Source organism: Sapajus apella, unplaced genomic scaffold (genome assembly GCF_009761245.1).
Source record: "Sapajus apella isolate SASKATOON/1434 unplaced genomic scaffold, GSC_monkey_1.0 scaffold56, whole genome shotgun sequence".
Taxonomy (NCBI): domain Eukaryota; kingdom Metazoa; phylum Chordata; class Mammalia; order Primates; family Cebidae; genus Sapajus; species Sapajus apella.
This window is the reverse complement of record NW_022436996.1, coordinates 10,690,744-10,711,474: the sequence shown is the minus strand read 5'-3', so window position 1 is coordinate 10,711,474 and position 20,731 is coordinate 10,690,744. Positions and strand designations below refer to the sequence as shown.

The following is a 20,731-nucleotide window of genomic DNA, read 5'->3' as shown; positions in this document are numbered from 1 at the left end:
AATAACATACATATATACTTGAGGAAGCATATATACGTATGTTACTAAGTATATATATTTGAGGAAGTATTATATATGTGTGTTATTAAATGTACACATATTTGAGGAAGCATTATTTTATGTATATATATGTATGTTATTTAGTATATATATATTTGAGGAAGCATTATTCCCCACCATCCTGAAACAGCCAAAGAAGAGTTAAGCTGTTCTCTTGGTGCATACAGACAACTCCAGTCCTTTTTAGTTTGTGGCTCCTCTGACTGCCTTTTTTATGTCAGTGACAAAAGTGATACATTTAGTACATGGTGAAAACCAACCTGTCACACTCTTTGAACCCCTCTAGCACTTTTTTTGTTCTGATCTTCATACATTATTTAAGAGTGTTATCAGCACCAAGAATTCATACAGTAATGGTTCTACTATTTAATCCTTCATTTCTTTAAACAAGGGTTTCTTTTCTTCCTCAAGCCTGTTTCTTTTTTTAATGAAAAAGCTAATTATCCTTTAAAACAACATTTTTTTTTAGAATTTTGCAATAAAACTGGGAAGTAATTTAGTAACTTTCTAATGGTAAGTTAATGAGTTTTATCACAGAGTTAGTATCGTGGGGCATATTTTTTATGTGTACATAATGTTTCTAAACTAAGCCCAGTTAATATTTTATTTTACATTTATCAGCAAGAAAGAGAAAAAGGATACTAAAAACAGACCCATAGCTCCCCGAAGTGCTTAATGGGAGTATTTAACGGTATCCAAACACACTGACTCACTGTGTAGATGGAAAGCTCTTTGAAACAAAATGACAAAGATCAGACAAACCACTAGAGTGGCCATCAGAGAAGCTTTTATTTCTTATGTCCATTCTGGGCTGATTGTCCCTAAATAAGACTTAACCTATTTTCTTTGACTTTACGTGAGCAAAGAAAATACCTTTAAAGTTATTTGTATAGTGGGAGATACAGGTGCCAATGTCAACCTAGATAAAAGCTGTTTGTATATTTGTTTGTTTTCTTGTTTGTTTCATCACACTCAGTGGCCTCATGATGCATGTGATTACCTTGACCAAAGCATTACAGTAGATTGTATTATCTTGGAAGAGTCTTAGTAATATCCAAATTGGGCACATTTTTGAGAGAAGAAATAATAGGAGTTGGGTGAAAAAATAGCATGGGATACCAGCTAATGCATTTTATATCCTAAAACAGGGAGTGCTCTACGCTTTCACCATGACCATGCCCACACATCTCATACATGCATGCACTCATGTGTTACTATTTCTGTAGTGTCACAATGTCCACGCCCCTTTGTGCAGACTTGTTCTTTTGAGACAGTTTTTTGGAACCAGGGAGTACTTTTCTTAAAAGAGAGAATTCTAAATTTTCATGCACCATCAAAACCTTCAGTACTAAATATTCACATTAGTAACATAAGAAAAGTGTCCACATAAAGATTAATTGTTCATACAACAGTGCCTAATGTTATGTTTCAGTTAGATGGTCTACAGTTTAGGTCACAGACACCCATACCTATTCCAGAATCTAGACATATTCAACTTTCATAAGTCATTTTTTCTCATAACTACAGATCAAAGTAGATGGAAAATTTTCATGATAATATCACGAAGAGATTTTTAAAAATACATTAGCTTATTTAAAGTTATTTTTCGTTAGGAAAGATAAGGTTTATTCTCATTTAAAGAACCATAACTTGAATTTAAATCAAGATCAATCAAGATCTATCATACCACCTTCCAGAGGCCAACACTGTAAAGATTTAATATGCATGGCTTTTGGCCAACAATTCCATTTTAGAATTGTATAGCAAGCAAATAATAAGACACATTTACAAAGATTTATGTATGCTTTTCATCTCAGCATAGTTTTCAATGATAAAATATGTGAAAATATTTTAACATTTATCAATAGTTGTATGGTAAAATAAATGATGATCTAATGACACACTAAGAAACCATTCGAGTTAGCAAGCACAGATATATTGTTTGACAGAGAAAATATGAGAAACCTACTCTATACTAAAAAGAACATAAAACTAAAATGAAAATACCTGGTTAAAAACATAAAGAATGAAAAACACATAAAGTGATCTATCGGTGTTAACAGTAATATTGTCAATGTTGCCAGGTGAAAAGAGCATGTCATTTGAATATTTTTTCATTTTTTAATTAATTGCCTTAGTTGAAATCAAATGAGCATGTATTATTTGTATAATAAATGATACATTTATTTTCATTTAAAAAGATTGTAGTAAAAAGAAACTAAATAGAAATAAAAGACCAAATATCTAGTTTTTCTATATTTTAAATATGTACTCATATTTGAAATACCTATTTATTTGTCTAAATACCCAAATGGATTATAATCTTCTTAAGACAAGAGGCCACGGATTGCCCTTTTTTTCCATTGTACCCCTACAAAATAGCAGTTGCATGATAATGTATTATGAATAAATGAGTAGGTAGCCTTGGTAAAGCCACTTTCTCTCTTTGGAGCTCATGTTTTTCATCTAGAAAAAAACATAAGGCTCTCTACTCACCTCACTGGGGATTGTTGTAATGCTAAAAGGAAGCAACACATGTTGATTATAAAGCCTTCCGTGTATGTGAAGGAACATTATTTTTAACCACAGCGATTACACCCTTAGAAATCAATGAAGCAAGTATCGAATTCCCATCCCCAGGCTTGGCTCAAGGCAAAATCATGAAGCAAGCCGAAAATATAAGCCGCACAAGCTCCTCATCTGTGCCTGCCTTCCTCACTTTAGAGCCGTACCCTTCCTTCAGGTTCCCTATACCTTCCTGCTGTATCTCTACCTCTCGGCATAGTTTCAATGAAGAAAAATGTGAAAATATTTTAACATTTTATATAAATAACTTTTAAAAGTGTGTTCGCATGAAAGCAGAGACTTATGTTTTAAACTGCACCCCCAGGGGGATTTGCGTTTTCACCAGAGATTAGAAGTTATCAGCCAAGACCAGGATCAGACCTGGATCTCTCTGATTTAGAGGATACACCTAAAACCACACACCACTTCCTTCCCCTCATCTGATGGCCAACCACCACATGGTCCTTCATCAGAAGTAGAGAGCACTTTGACTCTCAGATCTCTGCTGGGACTGAAATCACCATAAATCTACTTGAGCAAATTTCAACCCTCTTTAAGAAAAAAAACCACATATTATTAACAGTTACCCTTGTGTTACATGAAAAAATTAGAAAAAAATACAATGACAGTAGGCTTTGCTACTATATCTCCATAGTCACAGTTATACAATACAGAACAACCATATTTGTTTATTCAGCTGTTTAAGTAGGTTGCAGATTTTTTGAATAAAGGTATAAAATATATATAGATACAGATGTTATACATAAATATAGATTTTTACATCTATTTTTAGTATTTTATTTTCTGTTAGTATGCAAAAATAAACATTTTATATATTTAAACATATGCATTTTAAATAGGTTTCACTTCTTTAAATCTAAATATTGCAATGTACTTTTAAAGTCTATTATATATTTATATACTGTTTTCAAGCTTTTTAACATAAAAGCCTCAAAACTATTCTAATCAGGACAAAGTCACAGCATAAACCTAGACACATGCCCAAGGGAATGCAGTGTAATGGAGTGTTGAGAATAGCATGAGGTTAATTAGGTTAAGGTTCTTAGAAAGTGAGATACGAAGTAAAAAAATATAGGGTGTTTTGCTGTTGGAAATGAGACAATCATAACATTCAGTAAGAACTTATCCACACTGATGATGGCCTTCCTACCTATTGCTAAGGCCAAAACCCATCCTGGCTGCCTCTATATTGACTCTATCACCTCCATTCTGGTTCAAACGCTATTTTTGCAGTAGCCTCCTGTTGAGATCCACTCAGGTTGGTTGGAAACATATTAAGGGAAATATGAAGGAAAGTTGCAAGATTATATAGTCTCAAACCTTTTGGAAGGCCGAAAGGTTTTAATGGGACAGGCTCAAAGCAGCCAGTTCTTACCTTAGAGCATTAGATCATAGGGTGAAGATTAGGGATAATAGAAGCTTCCCCAGTTAAATCCATTCATCCCACCTTCCTTCGTCCCTACTCAACTATTTGTTTACTCTTGTAAACTTGACGGTCCCTTGGCAGGAGGTAGAAGGGGATTACTCATTAATGGTGTTTGCTCTGGGCCCCAGAACCAAAAGCTTTTATCATTGGTAAAACCACTCTTTTAGCCATGTTAATTATCCACAAGCGTATTGACTTAGAACCTCTCTTATTAAATCTGTACTAGAGAAATGTGAGGAAGAACAGCTAGTAAGGGGTCAGGTAGCTGCACTTGCCCTCTGCAAGCAGCTGACAACCTCCCTAGCCCACTCGTTCACTGGACTCAGGGTGTGAGTGTATTTTATTCATCTGTCGCAGCGTCAGGGTTTGCAGGACAGACCCCCCACAGATGATGATCAACATCTTCGCCTCCTGCCTGGTCTACCTACTTTTACCCATGCAGTATTCACTCCCATCACAGCAGCCAGTGTGATTCTGTTAAAACACGCATCCTGGTCATGTCCAACCTCTCGTCAAAGACGACAACCTCCAAGACCCTGAACTATACCTCGATGATCTCGGCTTCTACTGCCCTTCCCCTGGCTTGCTCACTCACTTACTCACACATCTGAGCCATCCTGGATGGGTTGCTGTCCCATGAACACATCGGGCAGGTATTAGATTCTCAGGGCCACGGCAAGTGCTGTTCTTCCAACTTAGCTACTGCATGTCAAGGTCCATCAACTCCACCCAGTCGTTTCTTAGATGTCATATGTTCCCGAACATCCTCCTTAACAACCATATTTAAAATGAGAGCCTCCCTTCTGTTTTCCTTATCTCCCTTGTCTGCTTTATTTTTCTTCATGGTTCATTATATTCTAACGTACTACATCATTTACTTGTCTGCTTTATCATCTGTCTCTTACATGAGTTCAGGGACTTTTACCTGCCTGTTATAATTGTCTCCCCAGCATCTAAAATAGTGTCCAGAACATTAGTAGGTACCCAGTAAATATTTTTGGGATTAAATACATTCATTTATTTGTGCTGGGAACAGAAACAAAATTAGGCTGAAGAGAAGAGGCTGAAATTAGACTACGAAAATCTGGTTCAATAGATTTTTCCATTGGAAAATATTGAGTGCTTAAATTAAGATAGTTACGGTGTGATATACAGATAATGAAATGAGAGGGAAAAACCAAAGTAAAATTTAAGTATAGATCTTAAAATGAATCACCCCAAACCATTTCTTACTGGAAAACTTATATCTGGCTCTATTGCCGCTATTATAGCAGAGACAAGAGATTTATAAAATCTAGATGAATTAACAAAAGATTGAAAATTGTTCAAAATGTTAGGAGAAGACAAAACTCTTATAATGTGATTGAAAAAATGCACAGACAAATATTTCCAGGAACTGATAAAAATTGTCTATTGCTAATTATATATTTTGTACTTTTTTACAGCTACTCATGTATAGAACAAAAAAGACAAGATTAATCATAGGCTCAATGATTCACTATGTACAGTTTACAAATTAATTAGCTTCTCTTAATCTTTTCAATTAAAAAAGTGTTAAAGCATTAGTTTGTTGCTTACTTCCATGTTAAAATGCTGGTTAATTGCAAAACATTATTAGGGACCAATATGAAAATTCCACTTACAAGTGTCAGAGACACAAAACACATTTAAAGTCAATTTGCAAATCCCACTTACCTAAATCTGCTTGGGATAAAGCAGTACTGCTAAAGTACGTAACCACATTCTGACGTTGCATCTGCAATCGTTTTTCCCATTAGCTTACTTACATGTGTGTATGAGAGTGTGTGTGTGTATGTGTGTATTCTTGTTAGGATTAGCTTTAGTTCTTAACATAACATAGAAAATGAAGAACAATGTGTAAAAATTTATTTACAATTTATAAACTCTAAGCCTTTAAATTTAGGTGTTTCATCTTTCTAGTTCTCTATGTCAATCATATAGCTAGATATGGCCCACAAGCATCTCTTATCCAGAAAACCGCAAAATGTAATGAATTTTTTCACTCCTCTCCTCTCCTCTCCCATCCCCTCCCCTCCCCTCCTCTCCCCTCCTCTCCATTCTTCTTTATGACTTAATCTCACTCTGTTGCCCAGGATGGAGTGCAGTGGTTCAGTCTAGGGTTGCTGCAATCTCTGCCTCCTGGGATCAAGCAGTTCTCTTGCCTCAGCCTCCCAAGTAGCTGGGATTACAGGCACCCACCACCAAGCCTGTGTTTATTTTTTATTTTTTATTTTTTTTGGTACTGTTAGTAGAGACAGGGTTTCACTATGCTGGACAGGCTGGATTCCAACTCCTGACCTCAAATGATCTGCCCACTGCGGCCTCCCAACATGCTGGGATGACAGGCGTGAGCCACCGTGCCTTGCCAAGATTTAGTGATTTGATTAAGATTTGGTATCAATCTTGCTGAGATATTCAAGAGGAAAATTGTGAAATGGGATCCAATTCTATTCAAAAAGAGTTTTTCTTAGTTCTTCAGAGGCAACTCTGACTGATAGGGTTGGGGTCTTACAGGGCAAGTACAAATGCTCCTACTCCTAAATCCTCAGTACATCCGGCAGGGAGATCTTCCTTGTTGAATTTTTCACCATGCGCAAAAAGGGTGGGTAGTATTTGGCAAGAAGCATCCAAACATCAACTTCATTACAAACAGCAAATTGAACAGCTGTGGGAGAAAAAGTTCAATTGGGGTATAAAAGATCCATTCACTGATTTCAGAAAAGCTATTTCTGAAAATGCACAATAAGTATATAGCACTGGAGTGGCAAAACAAGTGTAAGTCAACTACAGAAAGCTATGATAAGCAAGAGAAACAATAAACAGGACCTAAAATTCATTTGCACACATGTAAATAAGGCAACAGCACAAGTAAGGGATTCTCAGTTCAGTGCTGTTTAGCATTGGTAGTTGTTTTTGTTAAAATGTTTAATCCATGTCCCAGAAACTTAAGATTTCAAGTCCTTAAAAGGGACTTTAAAAAAAGTCTCAAGTAACATTGAGTGGAATTAACAGATTTTAACAGTCATTTTAGCGTCTTAAAAATAGAAAAATATTTTTAGGAAGATAAAGCAGAGCAAGAACCATCCATTGCATCACCATCTAGAAATGACACCGTTTTCCTTTTCTTTTCCTTCTCTTTTGAGACAGAAACTCAGTTGACTGTCCAGGCTGGAGTGTGGTGGCGTAATCATGGCTCATTGCAACCTCTGCCTCCTGGGCTCAAGTGATCCTCCCACTTTGGCCTGTCTATTTTGTTTAAGTGCATATACTTACCAATTCCTTAAAGGCAAATATCATTCTTGGTAGCTACTGTTAAAGCATGAAAAATGGAAAGATTTTACAAAAATAAGTCTATCTTATAGCTGCAGTGTGTCATCATTAAAGAAGGAATGAACATACATTGAACATAGGAACAATTAAACTTTCTAGATAAATGGAACTAAAAGAATAATTTCGGTTTCACATGATGACAAATTTAAGAAAAGAGAGAAAATTAAATAGAAATACAAGGAGAATGTGAGAGACTAGGGAGAGAAAAAATAAGTGAGAGAAGGTAGTAGACATTAAGATGAAGAGGCAGAAGATGAAGGAGACAGGCAAGATGCTGACCTCTTGACTCAGTCAAGGTCTGGACTTTGGGGTCTGTCCCAATATCCCCAACCAACATCCTTTGCAGTCTATCACATCTATATACAAACACTAGGAAAACATACATCTGTCAAAGGCCAGTGTTTTTCTAGACCAGAAACATTTTTTAGGCCTTCAGGTGGACAGAGTTGCATCATGTTCTCTCTCAATCATTTTTATAGATTTCAACAACACTGAAATAATCAACATTCAGCAAATGTAGCCAGGCTTGTTTCTAACCATGGATTCTGTGCTTTGATTTTATTAACAACCCTCACTGTCAACCACCCTGAAAAGAGACCTTATAAAAAATTATGGCCCATTGTGGTGCCTCACACCTGTAATCCCAGCACTTAGGGAGTCCAAGGTGGGCAGATCACAAGGTCAAGAGATAGAGGCCATCCTAGCCAACATGGTGAAACCCCATATCTACTAAAAATACAAAAATTAGCTGGGTGCGTTGTCCTGTGCCTGTAATCCCAGCTACTCAGGAGGCTGAGGCAGGGGAATCGCTTGAACCCAGGAGGCGGAGGTTGCAGTGAGCCTAGATCAAGCCACTGTATGCCAGCCTGGGTGACAGAGGCTCTATCTCAAAAAAAAAAAAAAAAACCTCAATTTTCTAGGACTGCTCTAACAAATTATCACAAATGTTGTAGCTAAAAACAACACGAAAGCTTTATCTTACAGTTGGGGGGGGGGGGTCGGATATCTGAAATGGGTTTCATTAGGTTAAAATTAACAGGACTGCATTGCTTCAGGAGGCTCTGAGAGACTCTGGTCCATTCTTTTCCAGCTTCTGGAGGCTTCCCTCATTTCTGGGCTTAGGGCACTGTCCACAATCTTCAAAGCCAGCAATGGCGAATGTAGTCTTTCTCACATCGAATTGCTCTGGCACTGACTGTCCTGCCTTCCTCTTTCACTTGTGAAGATCCTTGTGTTTCTATTGGGCCCGACTAGATCATCTAAAATAATCTCCCACCTCAGGATCCTTAACCTAATCGTATCTATGAAATCCCTTTTGCCATGTAAAGTAACATATCCGCAGGTTTCAGGGATAGGACAGCAACATCATGGGAAGCCATTATTCTGCCTACCTCAAGCTAAAATTGTATTCTGTGATTATTTTTCAAAAGAATAAACTTGGCCAGGAGCAGTGGTTCATTCCTGTAATCCTAGCACTTTGAGAGGCCAAGGTGGGTGGATTGCTAGAGGTCAGGAGTTAGGAGACCAGATTGGTCAACTTGGCACAACCCCATCTCTACTAAACAAAAATACAAAAATTAGCTGGAATATGGTGTGCCTATAATCCCAGCTACTTGGCAGGCTGAAGCAGGAGAATCACTTGAATCTAGGAGACAGAGGTTGCAGTGAGCCAAGATCATACCATTGCACTCCAACCTGGGCAACAGAGTGAGACTCCATCTTAAAACAAATGAAAAGAATAAATTTATAAATTCAAACATTTTTCTATGTGATAGAAGTAGAAATCAGAAAGCATTATGACCACCCAAGAATCATAAAATCTTTAGTAGGACCAGTAGGTTAGCATTTTTCCTATGTATAAAGCTTTTTGTGTCCTTTGTAGGGACATGAATGAACTTGGAAACCATCATTCTCAGCAAACTGACATAAGAACAGAAAACCAAACACCGCATGTTCTCACTTATAGGTGGGTGTTGAACAATGAGAACACATGGACACAGGGAGGGGAGCATCACACACTGGGGTCTGTCGGGGGGAAATAGGGGAGGGACAGCAGGGGGTGGGGAGTTGGGGTGACATAGCATGGGGAGAAATGCCAGATATAGGTGATGGGGAGGAAGGCAGCAAATCACACTGCCATGTGTGTACCTATGCAACAATCTTGCATGTTCTTCAGATGTACCCCAAAACCAAAAATGCAATAAAATAAATAAATGAAAAATAAAGCTTTTAAAGAATCATTGAAAGCTTTGGAAGGCTTCTTTCCAAAAATAATCTTTTAGAAAAATTGTTTCCAAAGAATCCAGTTATTGTATTTTGAGCAAAATATTAGAAGTATGAGAAGCCAGAGTGTGAAAACTGAGTTAATATTCTCATGACCATGAATACTTGGCAGCCAGTATTCAGGCTGAAAATGCATTTAGAATGTTAATGTATTTCCATAGTATTTCAGATCAAGGATTCTGAAGGAAACCTAATTGCAAATTAAAAATAGAGAATCTACAGGAATAAGTTACCTTTCTTACAGCTTCCTGTACAATATCAAATCAAGTGGAGCAAGAGGTGGCTCCTACTTCACATAATTTTTTCTCAGAAGGATAGTTTTATTTACTACTTTTGCCCTGCAAAGATTATGCTTCAAAGGAAGCTCTAACAACTGGCTGTGTCACCGCTGAGGTCGGTGTCTCTCGTGGTGCTCGCTTCATGCTCTGTCATTAGGTAAATGACACACAAAGGTGGCTTCCTCTAAGTTTCTAAGACACAGGTATTCATATTTAACTTCTGCGGAGGAACACCAGAGCAACACAGAAAGGTCTGCATTTGGTGTATGTCCTTCCGTCCGTTCTTAAGAGAAAGTGACATAGGCTTACCGTTTATCAAGAGAATTTGACTCTAATGAGCATCCTTACAGAAAGTTTAGAACCTTTCTATAAGACTTTGTGTTTTACTTTCCAGAAACTTCCAATTCACTAAACTGTCAATTTCTTCTTCCAGAATGTGTTATTTTAAGGGTGTTTTATTCCTATTGTAGTCTCGGAAGGCCCATCGACCCTGTCCTCTGTCCATCAGTCACTTCATTCACCCTTAGGGTTTGACTCTTCACAGATTTCTGGATATCTCCCTCCGAAGGGATAGCTCTTCTGTTGCTGATAACTAGCATAAGGGTTGATAAATAGTGGCAGTGAAATTAACATTCCTTAACCACATGAATGTGAGTGACTCTTTGGATCGGACTTCTCCAAGGGCACTGCCCCACTTTCCAGATTAAGTTTTGGTATTCAGGGTCCACCCAACTCACTTTTCCTGGCTAATTTTCCATGTCTCTCCTATGTTAACCCCACATCCCCACCAAATGGACTGTTTCTTATTCCTGGAATCCCCAGGATAAATTACATTTATTTGCCTGCTTTGGTGCATTTGTTCATGCCATTCCCCTTCCTCTATTTATCATAGTTCTGCTGTAATTTTGTTGTAATTATTGGGAACCAAAGAAGCATGACCCTTTCTTCTCATACAAGGTTTAGATCAATTTAGAAATAAGATACTGGTAGAAAAAAGCTGGCTATGAAAATGCCTTTTTTATTACAATAGAAGCTATTTGCAAGCTGTGCTGAGATCTACCTACAGTCTAAGCATACCGCTAATACTACTGCCCACCCAAAAACTGAACTCCCATTCCTTAGAAGTCTCCCCTGGCAAAGGAAGAGGCTGTCCCAGGAAGTTTCCCATGTGGAAAATGGGAGAAAACTGCTCCTGCGCAGCCTGAAATGGAGAACGCAAGTGTTGCCTCTGATCAGGTTTAGTTTCTTCTTCTAAATTCACAAAATAGAAGAGTCATTCTCTGCCCCTCTTCACTCCCCAGGATCAGTGAATGTGAAGGTGGGGGTCAGGGTGGGAGTGAGGGGAATATAGAGAGAGGCCCAAAGTCACCTTGGCTAACGTCCCTCCATGTGGAAACATGAGACCAGGCACTTTGTGAGGCTTTCTTGAATATGTTTATCTATAAAAAATGATTTTTCTTCCCTTTGTGCTCCCGAATTTGTAGGTTACATCCCCCATGCAGAGCTGAGAGAGTGGCTCAGCTACTGAATACCATCTGTTAGTCTGTGCCAGCTACTGTAACAAAGTGCCACAAACTGCATGGCTTATAAATAACAGAACTTTATTTCCTGCAGTTTTAGAAGCTGGGAAGTCCAAGATCAAGGGGCTGGCAGGTTTTGATGAGGGTCCCCTGTTTTCTGGTTCATAGATGGCACTCTCTTGCAAGGGTGCTCATGTGGAAGAAGGGGCACAAGGGGTTTCTCTCAGGCCTTTTATAAGAGCACTAATCCCACTTGTGAGGGCTCTACCCTCATGACCTAATCACCTCCCAACCTCTTACCATCAGCCTAGGGGATTAGAATTCCAACATAGGAACTTGGAGGAGACACAAGTATTCACACCATAGCATACACTTATTGGTTTTTTATTTCTGATTTTAATTGGTGCTTAAAGGAATATCTAGGTATTCCTAATAACTATTATCCAGACCTTCCATCAGTATTTTCAATAAATGCCTGGGGAACAGAAGATGAATGAATTAAAGTATCTACCTATAATATCTTAGAAAAAAACCTCAGATTTGCACCCCCCCCCTTTTTATTCACAATATTATTTTCACATACAATATTTAGAATTATTACCAAAAGCTGTAGCAAAGACTATAAATTAAAAAAAAAATTTCAAGGGAATATGTTAGAATTAAACAGTAAAATGGTAGACACAAATGGCTTGATGGGATGAGGAACAGAAAACGTTTATTTACATATTCTTAGTTCTACAAATTTGCCACCTTCACATTTTGGGGGAAAAAAGTTTGAAAGAACGCCTTTTTAAATCCATTGAGAAACATAGATAACTGATGATTTGCCCTTACTCAAACTTCAGATTTCCTGGCCCAGCAAAAAAGACCTGCTACAAAACAATAGTTCGTTGAAAACAAGGAAAAAATCTTACTCTGCCTTATTCGTATGCCTGGGAATGCAATGTATTTGAAATATATTTCTAAATGAATAACAAACTCGTGAGCCAACACAATCAAATGAATTCATTTTCATACTAGTTATGTGATACAGAGTAGCAAATTACTCCAGATTTCAGGAGCCTAAAGCAAGAAACTCATTATTTCACAGTGTCTGTGGGTCAAGATTTCAGGCACAGCTTAGATGAGTGCCTGTGGCCTGGGTCTCTCACAATCAAGATGCAATCAAGTTGTTGATGCCAGTGAAGGCCGCCCTGATCATAAGGCCCAAGGGGGTAAAGATCACTTCCAAAATCATTCAAATGCTGCTGGCAGGTCTCAGCTCTTTGCTAGTCATTGACAGGGCACATCCGTTCTTTCCCAAGTAGCTTCATCAGGGGGTTGACCGCATGGCATCCTGGTTCACCAAGAGGGAGAGCTCTGAGACAGATACAGAGAGAGAGAGAGAGAGAGAGAGAGAGAGAGAAGGAGAGGGAGGGAGAATGGACAAAACAGAAACTACAGTCTTGTAATAACCTAATCATGGAAATGACACCTCATCCCTTCACCGTATTATATTCTTCAGGAGCAAGTCACTAGGTCCAGAAAGTCTCAAAGAGAGGGGATTATATAAAGGCATGAAAGCAGGAGTTGGAGATTTTATGGGGTCATTGTAGAAGCTTGCCTGCACGTTCTTCTTTTGCTCCTTGTATGGATAACTTCTGTGTGTTTCTGGAGACAGCTGAAGAACTTCCCCTTCCGGGAAGCTCTCGACACGCAGCTGAGCCTCCTCCTCTCTCCATCTGCAGCGCCCTGGGTGTCCCGTGTCAGGGCTTCCTGAACTGCACAGGTGCCTTGTGGGCGCCTGTCTCCTCCTGTGTCTCCCTCTTCAGGCTCTTAGTCCTCAGCAGCCAGGTCCCTGTCTCATTCAAAGTCCCGTGCCTAGCTCACTGCACAGACCATGTGCTTCATACAGATTTCTCGTATGGAGCTACAAATTATAATTGAACATAACAACTTCCATTCAGGTTACCTCCAGAAAACAAATACTGCAACTAATCTCATGCACTTGCCCCTAATACTCCTCTGCAATATTTAAGTACTGAGGTCAAGCATTTTCCTCAGTTTGGGAACTTGATATTTAAAAAGATTTTGTATGAGTCTGTTGAATTGCTTACCTCAGCTGCAGTTCCACCGATGACTTTGGGATGTGTGAAATCGCTCTCTTATTCTTCACGGATATAACTTCGGGTCAAACTGTCACACAACTGCACACCTGGTAGCTCTGCTCCACTCACTCCTTGTCTACAGCCTAGATGTTTGCAAACAGCACTTTGGTTTTTCTTTAAATATTCCTGTGCTATCCCTGTATAGGCCTACTGCTTAGTTCATTTGAAAAACAGCATGGCTCTGTTATACCCTGGCATGGTGCTGTTATATGCCGGCACGCTCACAGAAGACTAAAATATAATTTCAGGCGTGAGAGACAAAGAAACACACCTCATCACCTGGATTTGGCACTGTGACAAGAACCTACTTAGAGGAGCATGGCCCTCTTCTAATTCAGGGACCCTGGAGGGATGTGTAACTAACGTTCAGGTCAGCAGACCCAATGCAACATGCATACTCTGTGCAGAAGGTAAATTGAACACTCTGGTTGAGGGTCTCAGTGGACCTCAAAGCAGCCATGACATTTTCTTTTAAGTTAATGCAACATAGTTCAAATTCTACATTCACCCTCCACAGTGAGTCCCCAGGAGAAGGACCAGAGAATGGAATAAAAACAGAGGGAGAGAAACCACAGCTCTAATGGCCACAGCGACACCAGTACCAGTAGAAGCCTGAGTTATACAGTAATTTCTATTGGTTCAATTTCTACTGAATGATTTTCACAATTAAGAATGACTCCAAGCACTTATGCACAGGTAAAGCCCAGAAAGTGAAACAACTGCTTGTTACATCTTGTGAGCAGGCAGAGAAAGGATGGTGAAATCAGCTGTTGGTGAAATTCTGACAGCAGGGAAAGCCGGGAGCTGGCATTTCTGGCAGGCGTGAGATCCACAAACAGGAGACAGAATACATCAAGAGACAATCTAGCCTTATTCTTAATTTCTACCTAACATATGTGTTTTGACATAACATTCTCATACATCTTTAAGTTGAGAATCAGGAACATATCTTTGTTATAATAATATTTTTGATGTCAAAGAAACAGAGCATATGCTGTCTTAGGAATTCTAAATAACAAATGACATGTTTGTCTGCATAGCAAAGACAAGGAGAGACAGAGATAGAGGCAAATATAAGGAGAGCAATGCAAACCAACTCTCAAAGGTCTTCAGTCATATTCTAAGTGGGCAAAGACAAGGAGAGATGGAGATAGGGACAGAAGAAGAGCAATGCAAACCAATACTCAAAGGCCTTAAACCGTATTCTAAGTGGATGAAATGTCACATGTGAAAGAAGTGAGATACCAGATACTTGTGGGAACTGAAAATAGTTAGGCATGTCCAGAGCATCTAAGGAATGGGCACCAGATATAGCTGAATGGGCAGGCATAAGCTAGTGGTAAAATATTGGATGTCTTAAATCCAAGTCCTTGAACTTTATTCCAGAAGATTTTGATTTAGTAGGACTATACTTCTTAACATAAGAAGGGAAGATGATGTTAAGAAGTTATACATATGGAGAAAAGAAATTCTCTAGGATCAAGTTACCTCAGTAAACATATTTACGAGCTGTATTAATATTACAACTCTTTAATATTCTGATATGTTCTTTGTTTCCTAAATTTATTTTTCAACAGACACTTTTTCTTGGGAGCCTGGGTTACAGGATCTCAAGGAACCAGTAGTCCACAGAACATGTTTTAGAAAATATTGTTAGGCCAGGCACGATGCTTATGCCTGTGTTCCCAGCACTATGGGAAGCGGGGGCAGGCAGATCACTTGAAGTCAGGGGTTCAGGCAGCCTGTCCAACATGGTAAAACCCCATCTGTACTAAAATACGAAAATTTGCTGGACATGGTAGTGGGTGCCTGTAATACCAGCTACCCAAGAGGCTGAGACAGGAGAATTGCTTGAACATGGGAGGCGCAGGTTGAAGTGAGCAGAGATCACGCCACTGCACTCCAGCCTGGGCAGCAGACTGAGACTGCATCTCAAAAAAAAAAAAAGAAAAGAAAATATTGTTGTTGAAAATCATTGCAGGAATGCCTGAATCCTTGGCATATTTTAAAAATCTAATTCCCACTGTGACTTTGGGATAAATAAATTCATTTGTTTGGGCTTCCTCTTTTTTACTTGTGGACTAAGGAGAAAGAATAAAATTAAGCAGTCTCTAGAATCCCTTCTAGCTGTAATATTCTGCTAGTCTGTGAAAAATATGCTATTATCAGCCTGTCTGAATATAGATATAAAGCTTGAGGTAAAATTCTGCTCGTGAGGATTGAATCAGTGGCAAGTAGCATATTTAAGAAGAAATATACAATCAACTTGAACACTCTAATAATGGTTTAGTGCTCATTGCTTGAAGGAATGATTCTTAACAAGGTCCTGATTTTAAAGGCTAATGTTCATTTTTTGCCTGGACCACATGTAAGAACTAGAACCTGGAGTATCTAGGTCAATAGGTTCTAAAATGTATTCCAGTATGTGCTCACCAAATCAACTAGGCTTTTTAAGTGAAAATGAATACGTCTTTGAGTTCAGGCCTAGGCTAGCTGGGAAAGATGGAAGAATCGTGTGCTCATGACTAGTCTTCTTCCACCATGTGTCAAGTGCTAAAGAGTAAAGACGTTTCCAAATAACTTGGGGTTTGGGGACTTTGGCTCATCTGTACTTGCCTTTATTTCTTTAGAATGTAAGCCATGGATTACATTTTTTCTCTTATTTAGGCACCATTCACTATTGAGCCAATAGAACACTTTTGATTTCCATGAATTATGCAAGACAGGTTTGTTTGTTTGTTTGTTTTCACATTTTATAAATTAGAAAACCAAGGTTCAGAAATCTTACAGAGCATATGTGAGGTCCTAAAAAGTGAAAAGCTGCAAAACTGGAAATGCAACTTAAGTCTTCTCAATATGTGTACCATTATACCTCATTTTCTAAAGGACTGCGTTCCTTTGTGGAAGGCAGTGTGGTGATTCCTTAAGGACCTAGAAATAGAAATTCCATTTGACCCAGCAATCCCATTACTGGGTATATATCCAAAGGATTACAAATCGTTCTACTATAAGGACACGTGCACACGAATATTCATTGCAGCACTGTTTACAATAGCAAAGACCTGGAACCAACCCAAATGCCCATCGATGATAGACTGGATGGGAAAAATGTGGCACATATACACCATGGAATATTATGCAGCCATCAAAAATAATGAGTTCGTGTCCTTTGTAGGGACATGGATGAACCTGGAAACCATCATTCTTAGCAAACTGACACAAGAAAATAAAATCAAACACTGCATGTTCTCACTCATAAGTGGGTGTTGAACAATGAGAATGCATGGACATAGGGAGAGAAGCATCACACACTGGGGTCTGTTGGGGGTAAATAGGGAAGGCACAGCATGGGGTGGGGAGTTGGGGAGAGAGAGCATGGGGAGAAATGCCAGATATAGGTGAAGGGGAGGAAGGCAGCAAATCACGTTGCCATGTGTGTACCTATGCAACAATCTTGTATGTTCTCCCATGTACCCCAAAACCTAAAATGCAATTAAAAAAAGATAGCATTTCTCAAGATAATGTATATATACTGTATGAAAGTCCCTGTAAATAATGCAAATGCTCATTGAATTTTTAAAATGTATTCTAAAACTCTTGTCAAAATGATACAGTTAGTTTTTACCAAGTTGGTAGCCATATTACATAGCAGAATTTAAATGATAATGGCTTGAATGTTCTTACTCTTTGGCACCAGCTGAGACCAGGCAGGCACACCACTGAGGGGCAGATGTGAGCCATGTAACTATCTCTTAGGAAGTATTTTTTACAAAAGGAAAGTTGGCTTCTGTCATAGTTTTTATTCTTCTCAAGGCAGATTCTGAGATTAAGACCCAGGCTGGCCTGGGACTAGGAAGAGGATTATTTGAGACGTTATCCTGGAAAACCCAAGTGAAGTAGTGGAGATAAGACAGGAAGGGAGGGGAAAAAAAGTGCATTGATACAGAGAAACTGCTGCTATCAATTGAGCTCAATTCCACTGGAGAGTCTCTGAGAAACCTTTTGGTATGTGCAGATAACAGGGCATTATTCACTGATTTTTGTCCTGCATTGGTTCAGGGTAAACTCTCAGGATATTGACTTTCACACACTTTCTGGTTGCACCTGTGTGTGGCCAGGCAGGCTCCGTTTGAGCCCAAGAAAGTCCATGGAGACACAAAAGTGCCTGAGGTAGGAAGCTCTGTCATTTTATTTGAAATAGTCAAACTCAATTGTAGCTGAACTCAGAACATTTAGGGGAGAAGAATACACAAAGTTATAGCTCCTCATTCACAGGGATCATGGCCATAAGGCAAACTACATTGGCTGGGGTAGTTTGGGCTGCCAGTAAGTGTGACATTTTCTGTGCTAAGGCCACTTTGGTTTGTTTTCTAAGGATGCAGGTGTCTCATTGCACAAGAGGCCAGAGGAGGGCTCAGAAAGGATGCAGAGCATGAACAGAACTTACTCATTCTGTCTCTCATTTGGCCTCCCTCAGTGTGCCATCTTTCACTCTCTCCTTTATGCACAACGCGCACACACACACACACACACACACAGGCACACACATCCATTAATATGTGTGCTCACACACAGACTAGCTTTTTCTTTTTTTCTTGTGCATCTTACGTGTTCCTAGTTTAATCATGGGAAAAATGGCCTCTGTATTCTGGTAACAGTTTTATATTCCTGGTCAAGGGAGCCGGGTTGGCTCACACATAGGAGGGAACAGTGGAAGTAGGATGTGTAATGCCCACAAGCGCAGGCATTAGGGGAGAGCCCAGAGGTTGATTCTGTATGTAAATCCATTATAACACCAATCAGAACACGTCTGTATTCTATTAGCTAACCAAATGCAGAGGTAAGTAGGAGGTAAGTAATATCTTTTATGATTTTTAAAGTGACACTGAGTAGATGAGCTCAGAACATGTACAGTACAGTAGCCACTGGGCAACCATTAGATAAACAGAGGGAAAGAGCCAGGTCATGGGGATGAAACCATCTTTAAAAATAGCAAATGGAATAATGAGTAAAAAAGTTGTGCTAATCATAGAATGGAAAAGATACATGTCCATTGTAGAATCAAACAGCACAGAAAACATGTGAGTATATCAGCACCATCTATCTCCATTGTACTCTTGAGAGCTGGTAGATTCTGAGTTCAACAGCACCATATCATGAACAATGGTACTGGAGAATTTCGATTGTTTTTATACCACGGGTTTCAGTGAGAAAGTCAGCTTTCTCATTCCCAATGGAAATAAAAATTAGCAAAGATATTTAATATTTATATCTGTTCTGGTGACTCATTTTGGCTTTTGAAAGTGAACTCCAGCGTAAAAAGATAGAAATCTTCCCTTTTTCCTTCCTTTCATTGTTCATTCACTTTTTCATCCATTTATTCATATTACCATATAAGCCCTCGACACTAGAAACAAGGACTTTGCCCTCTTGGCTATGATCACGAGGCTATAACATAACATGGTGGTTTTTTCAGAGAACTATTTCCATCACAGCACATTTCAGGAGCAAAGTAACGTGCTATGTTTTTGGGTTTCTAGGGTTTTTGTTTGTTTGTTTGTTTGTTTGTTTGTTTGTTTGTTTGTTTTTAAGTCAAACTACAATGGTGATGTTACCAGCTTCTTTCAAAGCACAGGCTAGGGAATCAAGGGTGTTGAGGCTTAATAAAATAAAAGCAAAGTATATTTGTATATTTTTCATGTGTTAGGACTATAAGTTTCTAGAAAATAAACATTTAATGCACAGGTAATTTTATCATTAGAGGTTTCAAAGGAGACATATCTTTATCACTATCAACAGAGCTGGATAAAAAGATATTATCTGACTATTTCCATAATGTTCCATTATGTTCTTAAACATGGAAAAATTATTCCAATTGCAAGGAAATCATAGGATTCCCCCAGCTGTGATAGGGTCCTAACTTAATGAGTTTATCTATCTCTCTGGCTATTAGTGTTTATTTATTCCAGAAAGGTCTAAAATGTTATTTTGAATATTCAGTGTATTATCAATAATCATGGGGATGGTGGTGACAGTAGTGGCAATGACAAAAATAACATCTGTATTAGTCTGTTTTCACACTGCTGATAAAGACATAACTGAGACTGGGAAGAAAAAGAGGTTTCATTGGACATACAGTTCTATGTCTGGGGAGGTCTCACAATCATGGTGGAAGGTGAAAGGCACTTCTTACATGGCAGCAGCAAGAAAAAATGAGGAAGAAGCAAAAGCAGAAACCCCTGATGAACTCATCAGATCTCTTGAGACTTATTCACTACCACAAGAATAATAGAGGAAAGACCAGCCCCCATGATTCAGTTACCTCCCACTGAGTCCCTCCCACAACACATGGGAATTCTGGGAGATACAATTCAAGTTGAGATTTGGGTGAGGACACAGCCAAACCATACCATTCCACCCTTGGCTCCGCCAAATCTCATGTCCTCACATGTCAAAACCAATCAGCCTTCTCAACAGTCCCCAAAGTCTTAACTCATTTCACCATGAACCCAAAAGTCCATAGTCCAAAGTCTCATCTGAGACAAGGAAAGTTCTTTCCACCTATGAGCCTACAAAATCAAAAGTAAGCTAGTTACTTTCTAAATACAATGGGGTTACAGGTATTGGGTAAATACATCCATTCCAAATGGGAGAAATTGGCCAAAACAAAGGAGTTACAAGGACCATGCAAGTCTGAAATCCAGTGGGGAAGTCTGGATTTTAAATCTCCAAAATGATCTTCTTTGACCCCAGATCTCACATACTGGTCACACTGATGCAAGAGGTTAGTTCCCATGGTCTTGGGCAGCTCTGCCCCTGTGGCTTTACAGGTTACAGCTTCCTTCCTGGCTGCTTTCATGGGCTGGCATTGAGTGTCTGTATCTTTTCCAAGTGCAAGGTGAAAGCTGTTGGTGGATCTACCATTCTGGGGTTTGAATAATGGTAGCCCTCTTCTCACAGCTCCACTAGGCAGTGCCCCAGTGGGGACTCTCTGTGGGGGCTCCAACCCTATATTTCCCTTCCACGCTGCCCCAGCAGAGGTTCTTCATGAGAGCCCTTCCCCTGCAGAAAACTTCTGCC

General features: G+C 39.1%; 1 protein-coding gene across 1 annotated transcript in view; it reads left to right on the top strand.

The window, feature by feature from the left end:
- Positions 1-20,731, top strand: part of CNTNAP2 (contactin associated protein 2) — a 2,272,324-nt gene that overhangs the window by 1,372,094 nt on the left and 879,499 nt on the right. The window lies entirely within an intron of this gene.